The 13367-nt window shown below is 43.6% G+C and overlaps 1 protein-coding gene across 1 annotated transcript in view; it reads right to left on the minus strand.

Annotated features, from left to right (window-relative positions):
* The window catches only part of plxna3 (plexin A3), a 165891-nt gene extending 152782 nt beyond the window's left edge, over positions 1 to 13109 (minus strand). The window contains exon 1 of the mRNA XM_050064273.1: positions 12828 to 13109. The gene's annotated coding sequence lies outside the window, so the exon portion shown is untranslated. The remainder of the gene's footprint in view (positions 1 to 12827) is intronic.
* Between the last annotated feature and the right edge of the window lie 258 nt (positions 13110 to 13367).

The raw sequence follows: 13367 nt of genomic DNA on the forward strand, positions 1-13367 counted from the left end.
AACACTTTTTCACACAGGGCCATGTAGCTTTGGATTTTTTTCTTCCTCATTAATAAAACCCTTCATTTAAAAACTGCATTTTGTGTTTACTTGTGTTATCTTTGACTAATGTTTAAATTTGTTTGATGATCTGAAACATTTAAGTGCGGAAAACATGCAAAAAAGTAAGAAATCAGGAAGGGGGCAAACACTTTTTCACACCACTGTATATATATATCATCATGTCGCACAGTGAGAACAAAATCCAACATCTGCCAAACATCATAATGTTAACGACCACACAGAGTGTAACTTTAACACCATTAGAAATTCAAAATATCGTTGACCAATTTTCATTCCAACCACAATTTAAAGTCTGTCTGTCGTAAGAGTCCAACGTCTTTCAGCAGAGGCAACACATTCTCATTCCGACGTCATCAAATACTGGGAGCACTGGTGCGAGTGTGAATAATTCTTCTGGTGCGACTATTTTCCCCCTCAACTTAGTAGGCTACATTGATGAAGTTCCCAGGCTTCTCTCTACCTCGTCAGCTGACAGTGACCAATCAAACGTGAGCTTGACCTTTAATGCTGATTTTTGATTGGTTATTAGCCTCAAATCACTCCACGACCGCGGCATTTCTGTCCCTCAGAACTAACTAGAAGCCGAAGCTAATTCATGCCGGAGAGAGAAGAGAAGATGAAGAGAAAAACACCACTGTGGATGAAAGAGAAACCTTAGATGATGATAATACTGATGATGATGATGATGATGATGATGATGATGATGATGATGATGGCAGCCATGACAATGATGGCGAAGCAACAGCACCAGCAACATCAAAGAAGGTCAAGGTGTATGCTTTTCGGAGAGAGTGGCTAAAAGAATTGGAATGGCTGAGGTACGAGGATGGAACTATGTGTTGTGAACACTGCAGGGCCTGTGGGCCGGAGACCGCCGGGAAAAGTCTGTTTACTACTGGGTCAACACACGTCAAGCATGAGAGCTTCACTAAACACGGAGAAAGTGCAAAACACAAGAAATCTGGTGACACATGTCTAACTAAGAAGAAGACAGGCTCCATTACTCAGACATTAATTCAACAACATGCTGCTTCTTACATTACGGTGGGTGCTCCCAAACTTGTGCTGCTGCTCCTCACTTCAAACAGTGAGGAGCAGCAGTGCTGCCATGTAAACAAGTTCATTTCAAGCCCTGGGTTTGTGATACTGATGCCCACAATGATGGATCACAGAGACGTCTCAGGGACGGATGCCTCCAGCTCTCACTGAGAAGATTAACATCGCTTCTTAAAGATCAGATTTCCTCAAAGACTCTAAAAAACCACCGACAGAGTTTTAAGATTTAGCGTGTGGACACACTGAGTCCTGCTTCCTCTTTTGCTAAAGTCATAACTCAGTCAGACCTGAACACACTGATGCTGTTCTACACACAGACACACACACACACACACACACAGACACACACAGACAGAAGAACAGAGAGACAGGAGGACACACAGACAGCTGGTCTGACTGTTAAATGTCTCCACAGAGAGTCGGAGGTTTGACGCTGCAGGCTGAAAATATCATATCAGAGTCTGTGTCTGTTTCTGCTGACTCAGTGTTTCCTCAGCGCTGACTCCATCACTGACTCAGCATGTGTGTGTGTGTGTGTGTGTGTGTTTATTTTTGAGTTTAATTGTAAACTAATAAACATTGACGTGTGTGTGTGCTACAGAAAGACAAAGTGCTTTAGATTAAATTACAGAAACACACACGTCTGCCTAATGTCTGAAACACACACACAGGTAACAAGTTGACCTCATTTCATCTGAATGTGGCACACACACACACACACACACACACACACACATATGATCAATATCCCATAATAAGCAGCAGTGATGGATTTCCAACAGCAGGATAACTGGGACGCTCTGAGACGAGACGAGAGGAGGAGGAAATCCCATCACACACACACACACACACAGACGTATGGAAAAAGTGATGTATGGTGAACGTGCAGGAAAAGTGTCGCTCAGAGTGGAAACATGTTGAAGCTCCAGTTTCATCAAACTTCACCAATAAAATCAACTCAAATCCATTAAAGCTGAGTTTCACAGGTCAAACACACACTCAGCTGCAGAAATACACTTTTTATCTGTTTAATATTTCAGAGAATTTTACAGTAATATTCTGGAAACAGTCGGTCAGCGTGTTGATTAAATGAAGCCCTGTAAAACTGACCTGCAACTCTGAGCTCCGACACACAGTCACCTGAGAGCTGTTCACTACATGTACGTGCACGGCCTCATTTAAAAGGTAACAGTCACTGTCAGAGCTTCTGTCACTGAGTCAGACAAGTCTCAACACACTGAGATAAATACATTTTCTTTAATCTGTGCCTGAATCTTTTCTCTAACAAAGCTGCTGTAGATGAAGAACTGGGAGAACTGGGAGAACTGGGAGGCGTCAGCTGGAAAACACAATGGGACCATATCATGAAGCCTCAAACTCAAAGCAGGAAACAGAGAATCAGCACAGGTTTTTCTGAGGTTTTGTCTTCGTCAAAAAAAGAGGTTAAAACAGTGAACTGAATGATTCTGAGTGAAAAACTGATCGACACAGACAGAGATGTGTCTTCAGCTGCTGTGCAGCTTCAGAGTGTCTCTGACTACAACTCCCATAATCCTCAGGTGAAATGGGCCAGTCGCTGGCTCTTTAACCAGCTTGAAACTACAGGAAGTGTCAGTGACGCATGTTCCTTCAGCTCAGGCTCTGGTTGGCTATCCAGGCCGTAACAACGGCACTGGAAGCTCCTATTGGCTCAAGTTAGGTGTCAATCAAAAGGCCAGGAGCTCGCCTCCATTTTGAAATCCAGGAAGAGAAATGATGGATAATATGTGAAGAAATCTGAAGGTCTGAGAGGATGCAGCAGCAGCAGTTGGTGGATATCTGTGCATATAAAAATATGTTTGGACTAAATATGTGACTGAATTTAGCTCATCTGGGGTCTCAGGTTACACACACACAGGATCAATACTGAAAATGTACGCAGGGACAAAAGATGTTCAACAGTTTCTACAATCAGGCTCCACCTCACCATCTGTGTCGCCAACTTCCTGTCTCCAAAATGTTGGTGATCATGGGTCAAAGTTTCTCCCATCAAGCCTGTTTTTATAGATCACAGCTATACTTGCGTGCGTACGCAGTGTCTATAAATGAGACCGCTGGACCTCAGAGGGTGCGTGACGAAACAGGAAGTGGAAACTGTGATTTAGTCTGGGTAATATGGGTCTATGGATTATAATGACGCTTCACAGGTGAGTTATAACTGTTAATTTGTTGTTGTTTGTCTGACAGAAGTGTTTATTGAGCTGTGGTGGTTGATCTTGACATGTTCGGCTTTAATGGCACCGTGAGGAGCAAAGCTTTCTAACAATACGTCGTTTGAATAAACCACTTAAACAACAAACACAGCTGCTTCTTAAATATCATAATCATCAAAGCTCTCCTCAGGAGCACCTGCGGACAGGAAGTCAGATTTCTAACAGTTTAAATTTAACATCACGATGTGACAGTGAAACAGTGAGTGTGGCCCCCCTCGGCCCCCCAACACATGCGGCCCTGAGTGCAGATACTGATCCGTTTCATGGATGTTTCCATTCATCGTGTCGGCTGCACAGTTTCTCTGAGACCTGCAGGAGTGTCTGATCCCTCTCTTTGTCCCGAGCCAGGTCCTTCACATCAGATCCAACCCGTCCTCCCTTTGAGGAGCCTGACGTCGTCTCTCAGGAGGCAGCGCTCCAACACTGAGCTGCAGCAGGTTCAAGTGTTCACTCGTCCCATCTGCAGTCTGAAACTTTATCAGCTGCCTCTGAGCACTTTATTATTCTAATCTTCACTGTGTGTGCTGCAGCTTTCATCACACGGCCTGTTTGATTCTGAGTTATGTTCAAAGTGCAAAACTTTGTGTGTCTTCTGCTGCGTTCATGTGAAATCAGACAGACGTAACACAGCGTCCGAACACAAAACATGCATGTTGACATGTTGTGATGATGATGTCATATTGTTTCCAAAGACTGGAATAAAATATATTAAGTAAATTCAATTCAATTCCACACGGGCATTAAATGCCTTGGACAGGCACCCTGAGTCATTGGGGGGTTTGGTGCCTTGCTCAAGGTGAACTGGCACCTCTCCAGCTACCAGTCCATGTTCCATATTTGGTCCAGATGGGGACGTGAACCAGCGACCCTCTGGTTTCAAACCACGTCCCTATGGACTGATCTACTGCTGCCCCGTGATATAAAAGCTGATGGTCATCGTCCTGTGTTCATTTTCTGATATTTAAAAAAACAGAATAAAAGCAACTGGATGAGATTCTCTCCTTTATTTCAGTTGTTTTCTTAGAGGAGACTTAACTGGTTTCAGTTCCAGCAGGACTGGGCGATACGTCCTGAAAATTATATCACAATATTTGAGGCTGTATCTCGACACACACAATATGTATCGCAATATGTTTAAATCTCCTACAAAGCATTTCATTAATGATCCGACTGAGAGACAAAATGAACATAACAACATTTCTGACTAAATATTATCAGAAAGTATGAACACAATGAGATATCTGATCAATAATCAATCAATGTGGACATGATGACTGAGTTTAAGGTGAGCGTTAAAACAAACAGAACAGTCTGGTGAGTTGATTAACGGACATCACTTCATGTAACGCAGCCTTTAGAATGAGGGAAATAAAACACCATTTATGGCAGATATATAGTCTCATATCTCACTAACAATATCATGTCATCATGTTGCCCAGCTCTGAGTTATGGAAATAAAATATTTGTTCAACCAACAAAAACCCATCTGTTTCATTCCTTTAAGACTCATTCTGACTGATGACAATAAGAATTCTGTAACACTATGACACTGCAATATTTTCTGAGACAGTTATCGTACAGTGAAAATCTCGTACTGCCGACACTCTGATGTGGTTGTAAATTCCGTCAGAGAACAGAAAGTTAAAATTCGTTAACTCTGAACGTCAGTGCCGTCCATCCTTCTCTGCCGGCTGCTCCTAATTTTAACATCCTGCTTTCAAATTTGTGTTTCCCATGATAGCGCAGGAATGGTTCGTCCCCCTCGACCTTCCTCTGCCTCAGATTGGCCAACCCTGACATTCTGACCCTAACTGAACCAACTGACCAACAAACGCAATGACCACGTTTACATGCACACCATATTCCTGTATTATTCGGAATATCCTCAATATTCCGGTTGCGCACGAGTCATGTAAACACGTGCATAACCCGATTATGGTCATATTCCGATTGGAGAATATTCCCAATAAGACCCCTGCCATCTGCCTGTTTTAACCACAATATTGTGACATGTATACGCCTTAATCGGACCAGACGCCTATAGGCGTATCACTGCCCCCTGCAGGTTGAATTAAATAAGAGAGTTTCTGGTGGGCCAGTAGCCCGCGGTCTTTTCTGGAATACGCTGAAACATGGGAATATGTCAATTAACATGTAAACGGAATATTCCAGTTGATGCAGTACACATAAACACCTTATTCGGAATATTACCTTAACCAGAATATTGACCTTTATCGGATATGGTGTGCATGTAAACGTAGTCAATGACCACGAGCCAATCACAGGGAGAGCAGGGCGGATCTTTCCTTCACTATCCCAGGATTGTGGAATGTGCGTCCTGCTCTCGTCCACTAAAATGACAACTAGTTTGCCTCCATGTGAGACAGCATCAGTGTTTCTACGGTGTTTATTCATCATGTTTAAAGTCCCAACGTGTGTGTGTGTGTGTGTGTGTGTGTGTGTGTGTACGCTGCCTTACTGCACAAAGAATTCAAATATCTGAACTGAAGTCTGTCACAGAAACTGCCAAACAAAGCCGAGATGTGCCCGTTTCATCTCATCCTGATTCCAGGATCCCGCCATACGCCGTCAGAAACATCCACAGTAACGTGTTTCTCTCTGGTCGACACATCACAGTAACAGAAAGTCTTTAATTAGCCCAAAACGCAGCCGCTGGAGTCCGACATCATATAACACCCGTCCTCATGTCTGTGTGTTGGCCACCAAAACAGAATCTGACTTTAAATATCTCTTTCATACATCTCCAGTCTCATTACTCCATCACATCCTGCACAGATAAATAAGTAGAGTCTTCATTTATCCCTGGGGGGGAATTTGCATGTCAAAGCAGCAGAACACCAACGCAGCACACGGTACAAACAACACAGCAGAGACAAAAGTAAAACATGAAAATAAAAAAGTATAAAGCCATGTGTTTGCACACGAGCCTGCAGTGAGCTGTAAAAATTAGATTAATTAGAAGTTAGACAGATTTATATTGAGGCAGAAGTTACAGGAAATATAGTGTCCAGTCCTCTGACGTCTGCAACGACTCATCTATTAATCAATACGTACTGACTGAATATGTGCTGGGTAGGGCTCTAAAATGATCTCAGGATATTTCAGGGTATTTCTGTGATAACATTTTGACGATATGACAAATTAGTTAAAAAGATTATCATTATTATTAATTTAAGAAGATAGAATTGTAACAAAGTCAGTGATGTATTTTTACAGTTTGCTTCAAATCTTCAGTAAAAACTAAAATGATATTTCATTTCTTTAGTTTGTGAACAACAACAGTAACTCAGAGTCAGAGTCAGATTCTGTCACAATATTAGTAGTTCAACTAAATCAAATCTACCACTAATTACACATTTAAACAAATATATAAATCATCTCTGATCATCAGGCTGCTATGGAGTGTTCATGTATGTTTACATCACCAGACGTTTATGACAAAATCACTGTGCTGCTGCCAGAGGAGCCTCTGAATGAGCTCCCTCTGCAGGGAGGGTCGATCGCAGCACCTTGCTAAGAGTCCAAAAAGTCCGGGGCTGTTCATAAAACATTCAGGACGCCAGAGTTTATTCCACGCTACTGAAGCTCCTCCTCTTTTTGGAGCAACCGCAGAGTGGCTAACAGTGTGATGTCAATATGTCAACAAGCCGCAATATCGCGGGTAATGTGATATTAAAAAATAAACCAGTATTATCGTTAACAAGATGATACAGTACACACCTAGTGCCGGGCAGCAAGAACTTGACCCCAAAAATAGAGACAATTTCAAACACAAATCAGCTTCATTATAACAAACACTTGCTCCATAAATACAACATGCTAACATTATTAGCACATGTCTATGGCATTTTACATTGTAAACATTAGCCTCACAGCTATCAGAGTTTTTCTCTCCTCATATAAACCAGGGACAACAGCAACATATAACAAAGGTAACGTTACACAATTCTGCTCCATCACAACTGTCTTATACTAAACAAGTCTTCCCCACAAATACAACATGCTAACGTTATTAGCACAAGCCTATGGCATTTTATATTGTAAACATTAGCCTCGCAGCTATCAGAGTTTTTCTCTCCTCATATGAAGCCAGGGACAACAGCAACATTTGACAAAGGTAACGTTACAAAATTCGGCTCCATCACAGCTCACAAGGTTCATCGACAAAACAGCTGTCTTATACTAAACAAGTCTTCCCCACAAATACAACATGCTAACGTTATTAGCACAAGCCTATGGCATTTTACATTGTAAACATTAGCCTAGCAGCTANGGGAAATGGTTTCAGCTCACAGAGACAGACAGCAGGTCTGTGCGTCTACACAGAGCCTACACCACTGGTACGGTGTTGATTAACACAGATATAAATCCCTCTGTAGTGGTGTGTCTGATGTGTTTGAACCTGTGACGTGTGCAGAGACTCTTCAGGAGGAGCTCCATGGAGGTCTACATTAAAGCTGCAGAGCTGCACACTGACACATCACGTGTGTTAGTTTGTCCTCATTTCATCATCTTCATTCAGGAACATGAACAATGTGAGCGCCACACCAGACCAGAGTCCGGAGGTTTCTACGTGAGAGCAGTAATATGAGCCGGTCACAGAGCGCTGACCTCTGACCTCTTTACTTTATTATTGATTTCCTGTTGTGCGGGCTCTGAACCCTTCACACGCTCACAGTCACGCTGCTAACACGCTGCTGTTTAACAGGAGCAACGCTGATGGTGATGTCATCAGGTATGTATTGGACACATTAACATGTTGACCTGATGAAAAGTCATCGCAGTGATCAGAGGTGGTCCTGCATGAAGCACGTTTCATCTGTTGGATGAAAAGTTCAGATGTGAAACAGAGAGTGATGACAAGCAGAAACAAACAAACATAAACAGTTTGTTGCAGATGTTTCAAACACAATGAAGCGTCTTCTGCTCGACGTGTTTACAGCCACTGTTTCTGCTCCAGCTCTGTTTATTAGACGACCAACAGACTTCATGTAAACTCAGCTACTGAGAGCCGAACTGACCCAAACAAACACACACACTGCTACAGCTGCGGTCCCAAGGGTTTTAACACAATATGATATAATCAGTGTGTTTCCTTTAATCAGCTGAAGATCAGAATGGTTGTGTTCTGGTTCCCTCAGAATGAGACGTTCATATCTCCACAGGGAGCAGGTCCTCGTCTACACAGATCACCATGTTGCACCGCCATGTTTCTACAGTAGCCCAGAGCGGACAAACCAAACACTGACTCTAGATAGAGACATTCATGTGTTCAAATTACACCCATTCTCATCTGGTCACCCTGGTCACAGTTCCTCCCTGACATCAGATGTTTCAATGTTGTGTAGCAAGGGTTTTGTTTACCTTTGAATCCAATGTTCACTTTGGGAGTTCTGCAAAAAATCTCAGTGTATTTAAATACAGGTCTAAACTATGTCACAATCCCTGTGGAGAGTTTAAACTTTTAGAATCACACACTTGATTTAAATCTATTTGAAAAGGTTCTTTGGCCCTAACGCTCTGTTTTTCTTTCTTCTTTTAGGTCTTGTTGACTTGTAGGACTGAAGCTTTGTGATTATTTTTTGAGCTTTTATGTCTTTATTGGAGAGGACAGATCAGGTGTGTGTGTGTGTGTGTGTGTGTGTGTGTGTGTGTGTAGCAGGGGGCTGTGGGCTGGAATCAAACCCGCGGGCGCTGCAGCAAGAATAATGCCTTTATACGTGGGATGGCAGCTCTACCCGCTGAGCTCTTTGCTGCCTTGGAGCTGATTTTTTAAAACAGAGAAATGAGTTTGGTTGTTTTGTTCAGTGTGTTGATAAACAGTCTTAAAACCAACATTGTGCATCGTGATTCAAGTGATGCTGGAAAAAATCATGATATGACATTTTTGCCAAACTGGTGTGAATCAGCTGGTGTGTGTGTTTCTGAGAGGAAGAGATAATTCAGCTCCTCAACAATCAACACTGAAGGAACTCTGACCAGGAGAAGTTTCAGATGGTTGTAATCTGTAATCTGTAATCTGTAATCTATAATCTGTAATCCTCACTGACAGACGACACTAAATCCAACACGCTGCTCTTTCACTTATCAGATTTACCCTTCTATGAGCCGTCCCTGAATGCAGCATCTTTTTCCAACCCTACAGGTCACGTTGAAATCTGCAGCCCTCGCCGCTGGATGCCTCTAAATCCCCCAAAATCTGACACACTGTTCCTGAAAGTATGACTGCTGCTTTTTATACACACAGTTGTGTTTCTGCGAACAGACAACACAAACAAACACTAACAGACAATAAACTGCTGCGTTCACGTCACATCAGAGTTCTCGTTGGGGGTGGGAAATAAAATCAATACAGCAGAGTATCATTGTGTGGCAGTGTCGTGTCGTCACACAGTGCAAAGTGTTGATTTCTTTTTAATATACAAATTATTAATATGACAAATACAAATTAAACTTCAGGAGCCGACTACAGTAATGTTATCAGTCGCTTTATCAGTCCACCTGATCTGTGGCTCTCACACTGTGCGTCGTGATGCCAGTCCAGGAGTGCTGTGGAATTATTACTGCAATATCAAACTGGGCCTGAACAAAACGTTTACATTATCTCCAGGTTAACAGATGTGTTACTGCAGCTTTGATGTCATTTTAAAAAGTTAAAAAAGAATTCTTGAATCATTCTGTTAAATATTTCATGAGTAGTCGATTGATATTTGACATCAGTATATAAGAACAAACATGTATGTGGTGATCAGAGTGATGACATGTTACACAGGCTGCTGTGCACAGATATAAATATGAATGCATATAAATACAGGTGTGCACTGTGGTGTGAAGTTACACTTTGCTGCTGAGCTCAGATGAAACTGACAAAGTTTTCTTTTTGGGGACAAAATTTTCAGCTGGAAAATAAATCTCAGTATTTTTATATCAATACTCAACATATCACAACATGTTTAAAATCACGTTAACATCATATCGTGGACGCTCTGCTGATTCCCGCCCCTCGTTATCCTCACTGTGACGTGAGTGTGATTCTTCTGAGCGCTCTGACGTGTGCGACCTGGTGCTGAATCACAAACAAACATGGACGCCTCACGCCAGCTGAAGTCTGTCATTCAGCTGAATTAAACCCAAATTTAAATGATGCTGCGTGGAGAGAAAACAGCTTCGTACCGTCAGAGTGGGCGTTTCACAATAACCTGTAAGAATCAGACGCTGTGGCGTGGAGCTGCTGAGCTGCTGAGCTGCCTTGCGTCAGGCCGACGTGATCCAACACAGAAACCAGCTTCGTTTTAAGGCCGATTCTGATTCGTCAACACGGCGTCTCCGCTCTGACATCATCAAACACCTCCGGCCTCCTTCAGTCACACACGTCAGGCGTCAGACTGCAGCTCTTCATCACACCATCCTCATCCTCATCTCTGAGGGTTTAACACAGCGTGGTCATGTGACTGGAGACTCCGCCTCCTCTGCTCTCCTCTTTTAATGAAACTGATCAGGCTACTGATTGATCTGATTATTGATCAGCTGCTGAAGGTTCATGTGACAGAAACATGTTCAGTTATTCAAGATTTATTGTTCTGTCGTTTATTCGACTGTTTTTCCTTCATATGGTTTATTTATTTATTATTTTATCAATGTGATTATTGATCTTTCATAATTGATTCTCAGTCTGCTGAATACTCTGGAACAGTTATGTCTTATCTTGGAGCAGTTTGATCAGGACGCTGCTGTGAAAACACAGTTTTAATCTCCTTGAAGTCGTTTCCTGTTTTAATTTATTTAAATTCCATCTGAATCTTATTGATTATTGATTATTCTGCTGATTGTCTTTCCTCATTAATGGAATTATGTGTCTTTAAACGCCTGCTGGTGTTTTTAACTGACGTCTTGTTTTCTCCAAAACCTATAACTGATCAGTTTCCTGTCACATGATCGAAAGAAGAGCAGAAAATATTGATAACAGAGGAGCCGACATCAGAAATGATTAATCAATTATCAGAATAGTTTCAGATTTATTTTCTGATCATGGATTGATCACGTCAGCTGTGATGTGACACCTGCTGCACTCTGCTCCTTCATTAACTCCTAATCATCACTGATCAATCTGATTATTGATAAGCTGGACTCAGACTCTCAGCAGCTCTCTGCTCACATTAATGAATAAATCTCCATTTTCTCTCCTCCTGAATCTGATCGATCAGGTTATTGATCACTTTAACATCTGTTGGTGAGGACACGTGTAGGTGAGCCCTGTTTCTCCTTCATGATCATACAACCCCTCAGTTATTGATCACGATTGATCAGCTGCAGACTGAGAGACTTATTGATCTGTTATCACAGAACTGATCAGATGAAGATTTATTATTTATATTGTTTTGGTCATTAAAATCTGATTAATGTTTATTGATCATCTGGTGCAGTTCCACATGTATCTGCTGCCACCTGTGATCGATCATCAGCTGATCTGTGTGACTGAAATGATACTTCAGGATCCATCGGGTCATAAATCAGGATCTTTAACTGATCAGCTGTGTGATTGATCACCTGCAGCTGACTGCGAGTGTGTGATTTACATCGATCACATCAATGAACATGGTCGTGTCTTTGAAGTTAATCAATAACCTGTCGAACAGTTGGACTCGGAGCACAAACACGGATCGATCAGTATCGGCTGTGTGAGCGGAGGATGGAGGCTCCTCTCCGGCACATGGACGGACGGATGGAGGCGGATTCAGAAAAACATCCATGTGAATGTGTTGCGGGTTCCTGTGGGCAGCAGCGCAGCGCCGCGCGACGTTTTCACGCTTTTTTTCCGCGTATCGGCTCCGATATTTGAGGTTTTCCTGCTGCCTCCCCCTTTGTTCTTCTTTAATGGATCGGCGTCTGGAGCCTAGCTACCTCCCAGACCCCCTCCTCTCCTCCTCCTCCCCCACCTCCCCCACAGCTCTCCCCTCCACCACACACAGAAAAACATCCACAGCCTCCAAACGCCTCGTTTTTACGCACCGATTTTTACGGTGGAAAATGGACGAACACGGCGAGCCGCGCTGCTCGCTGCACGGACGGAGGCCGAGCCTGCCTCCAGAATAGTCCGGGGGGAAAGCAGCCCTACCTGGGGTATAAACCCCCACCCGGTCCCGCTGCCTCACCCCCACTCCCTGCGTGGGGAGAGCGGTGGAAAAAGAGGAAAATTCCACGCGTAAGAAAACACGGTGCAGAAGCAGCAGATGAGCGGTGATGCGGCGGGGAGGCGAGGCGTTTTCCCCCCAAACATCCACACACACATACACCCCCCTCCACCGCCTCCACCACCGCTACCCCCAGATCTGCCACCCGGACCTGGAGCAGCCCCAGCCCCTCCACCCACAGAGCCCACTCAGCCCCACTCAGCTCCACTCAGCCCCACTCAGCTCCACTCAGCTCCGGACTTACCTGGACGGAAACGCGCAGAAAGTCCAATCAGTTATTTAAATCCACAGTCCCACGCGCTGCTGCTGCCGCCGCTGCCTTTCTTCTTCTTCTTCTTCTTCTTCTCCTCCTCACATGCAGCCTGAGTGGGCGGAGGTCAGGTGGAGGCAGCAGGAGGAGTCCCGACAGGTAAAAATGTCCCGCGTTACAGAGTGACACAATAATCCAGAGGACAGAGAGCTGAGAGCGGAGCGGCGCGGCGCGTCTCCCCCATTCACACACAGCCTGCCTCGGCTTGGCTCGGCTCGGTCTGCCCCTGCTCCGCCACTGCCAGCCCCCCATCTGGACCGTACCACTCCGCACCCGGCCGGGAGGGGGAGCAGCCAATCAGAAGAGGCCAATCAAACCAAATAAATCTAAACTGATCAGTTTATTAAAGAATCAAACAGCGAGTTAAAGATGTTCAACATCATGTAGGAGAATTATGGTTTGTGTTTATGTTGATATAGTAACACTGATGTGTCTTCAGAGGGACAGACCGCTGTGTGACCCCTGCAGGAAACC

Source organism: Epinephelus moara, chromosome 16 (genome assembly GCF_006386435.1).
Source record: "Epinephelus moara isolate mb chromosome 16, YSFRI_EMoa_1.0, whole genome shotgun sequence".
Lineage (NCBI taxonomy): Eukaryota > Metazoa > Chordata > Actinopteri > Perciformes > Serranidae > Epinephelus > Epinephelus moara.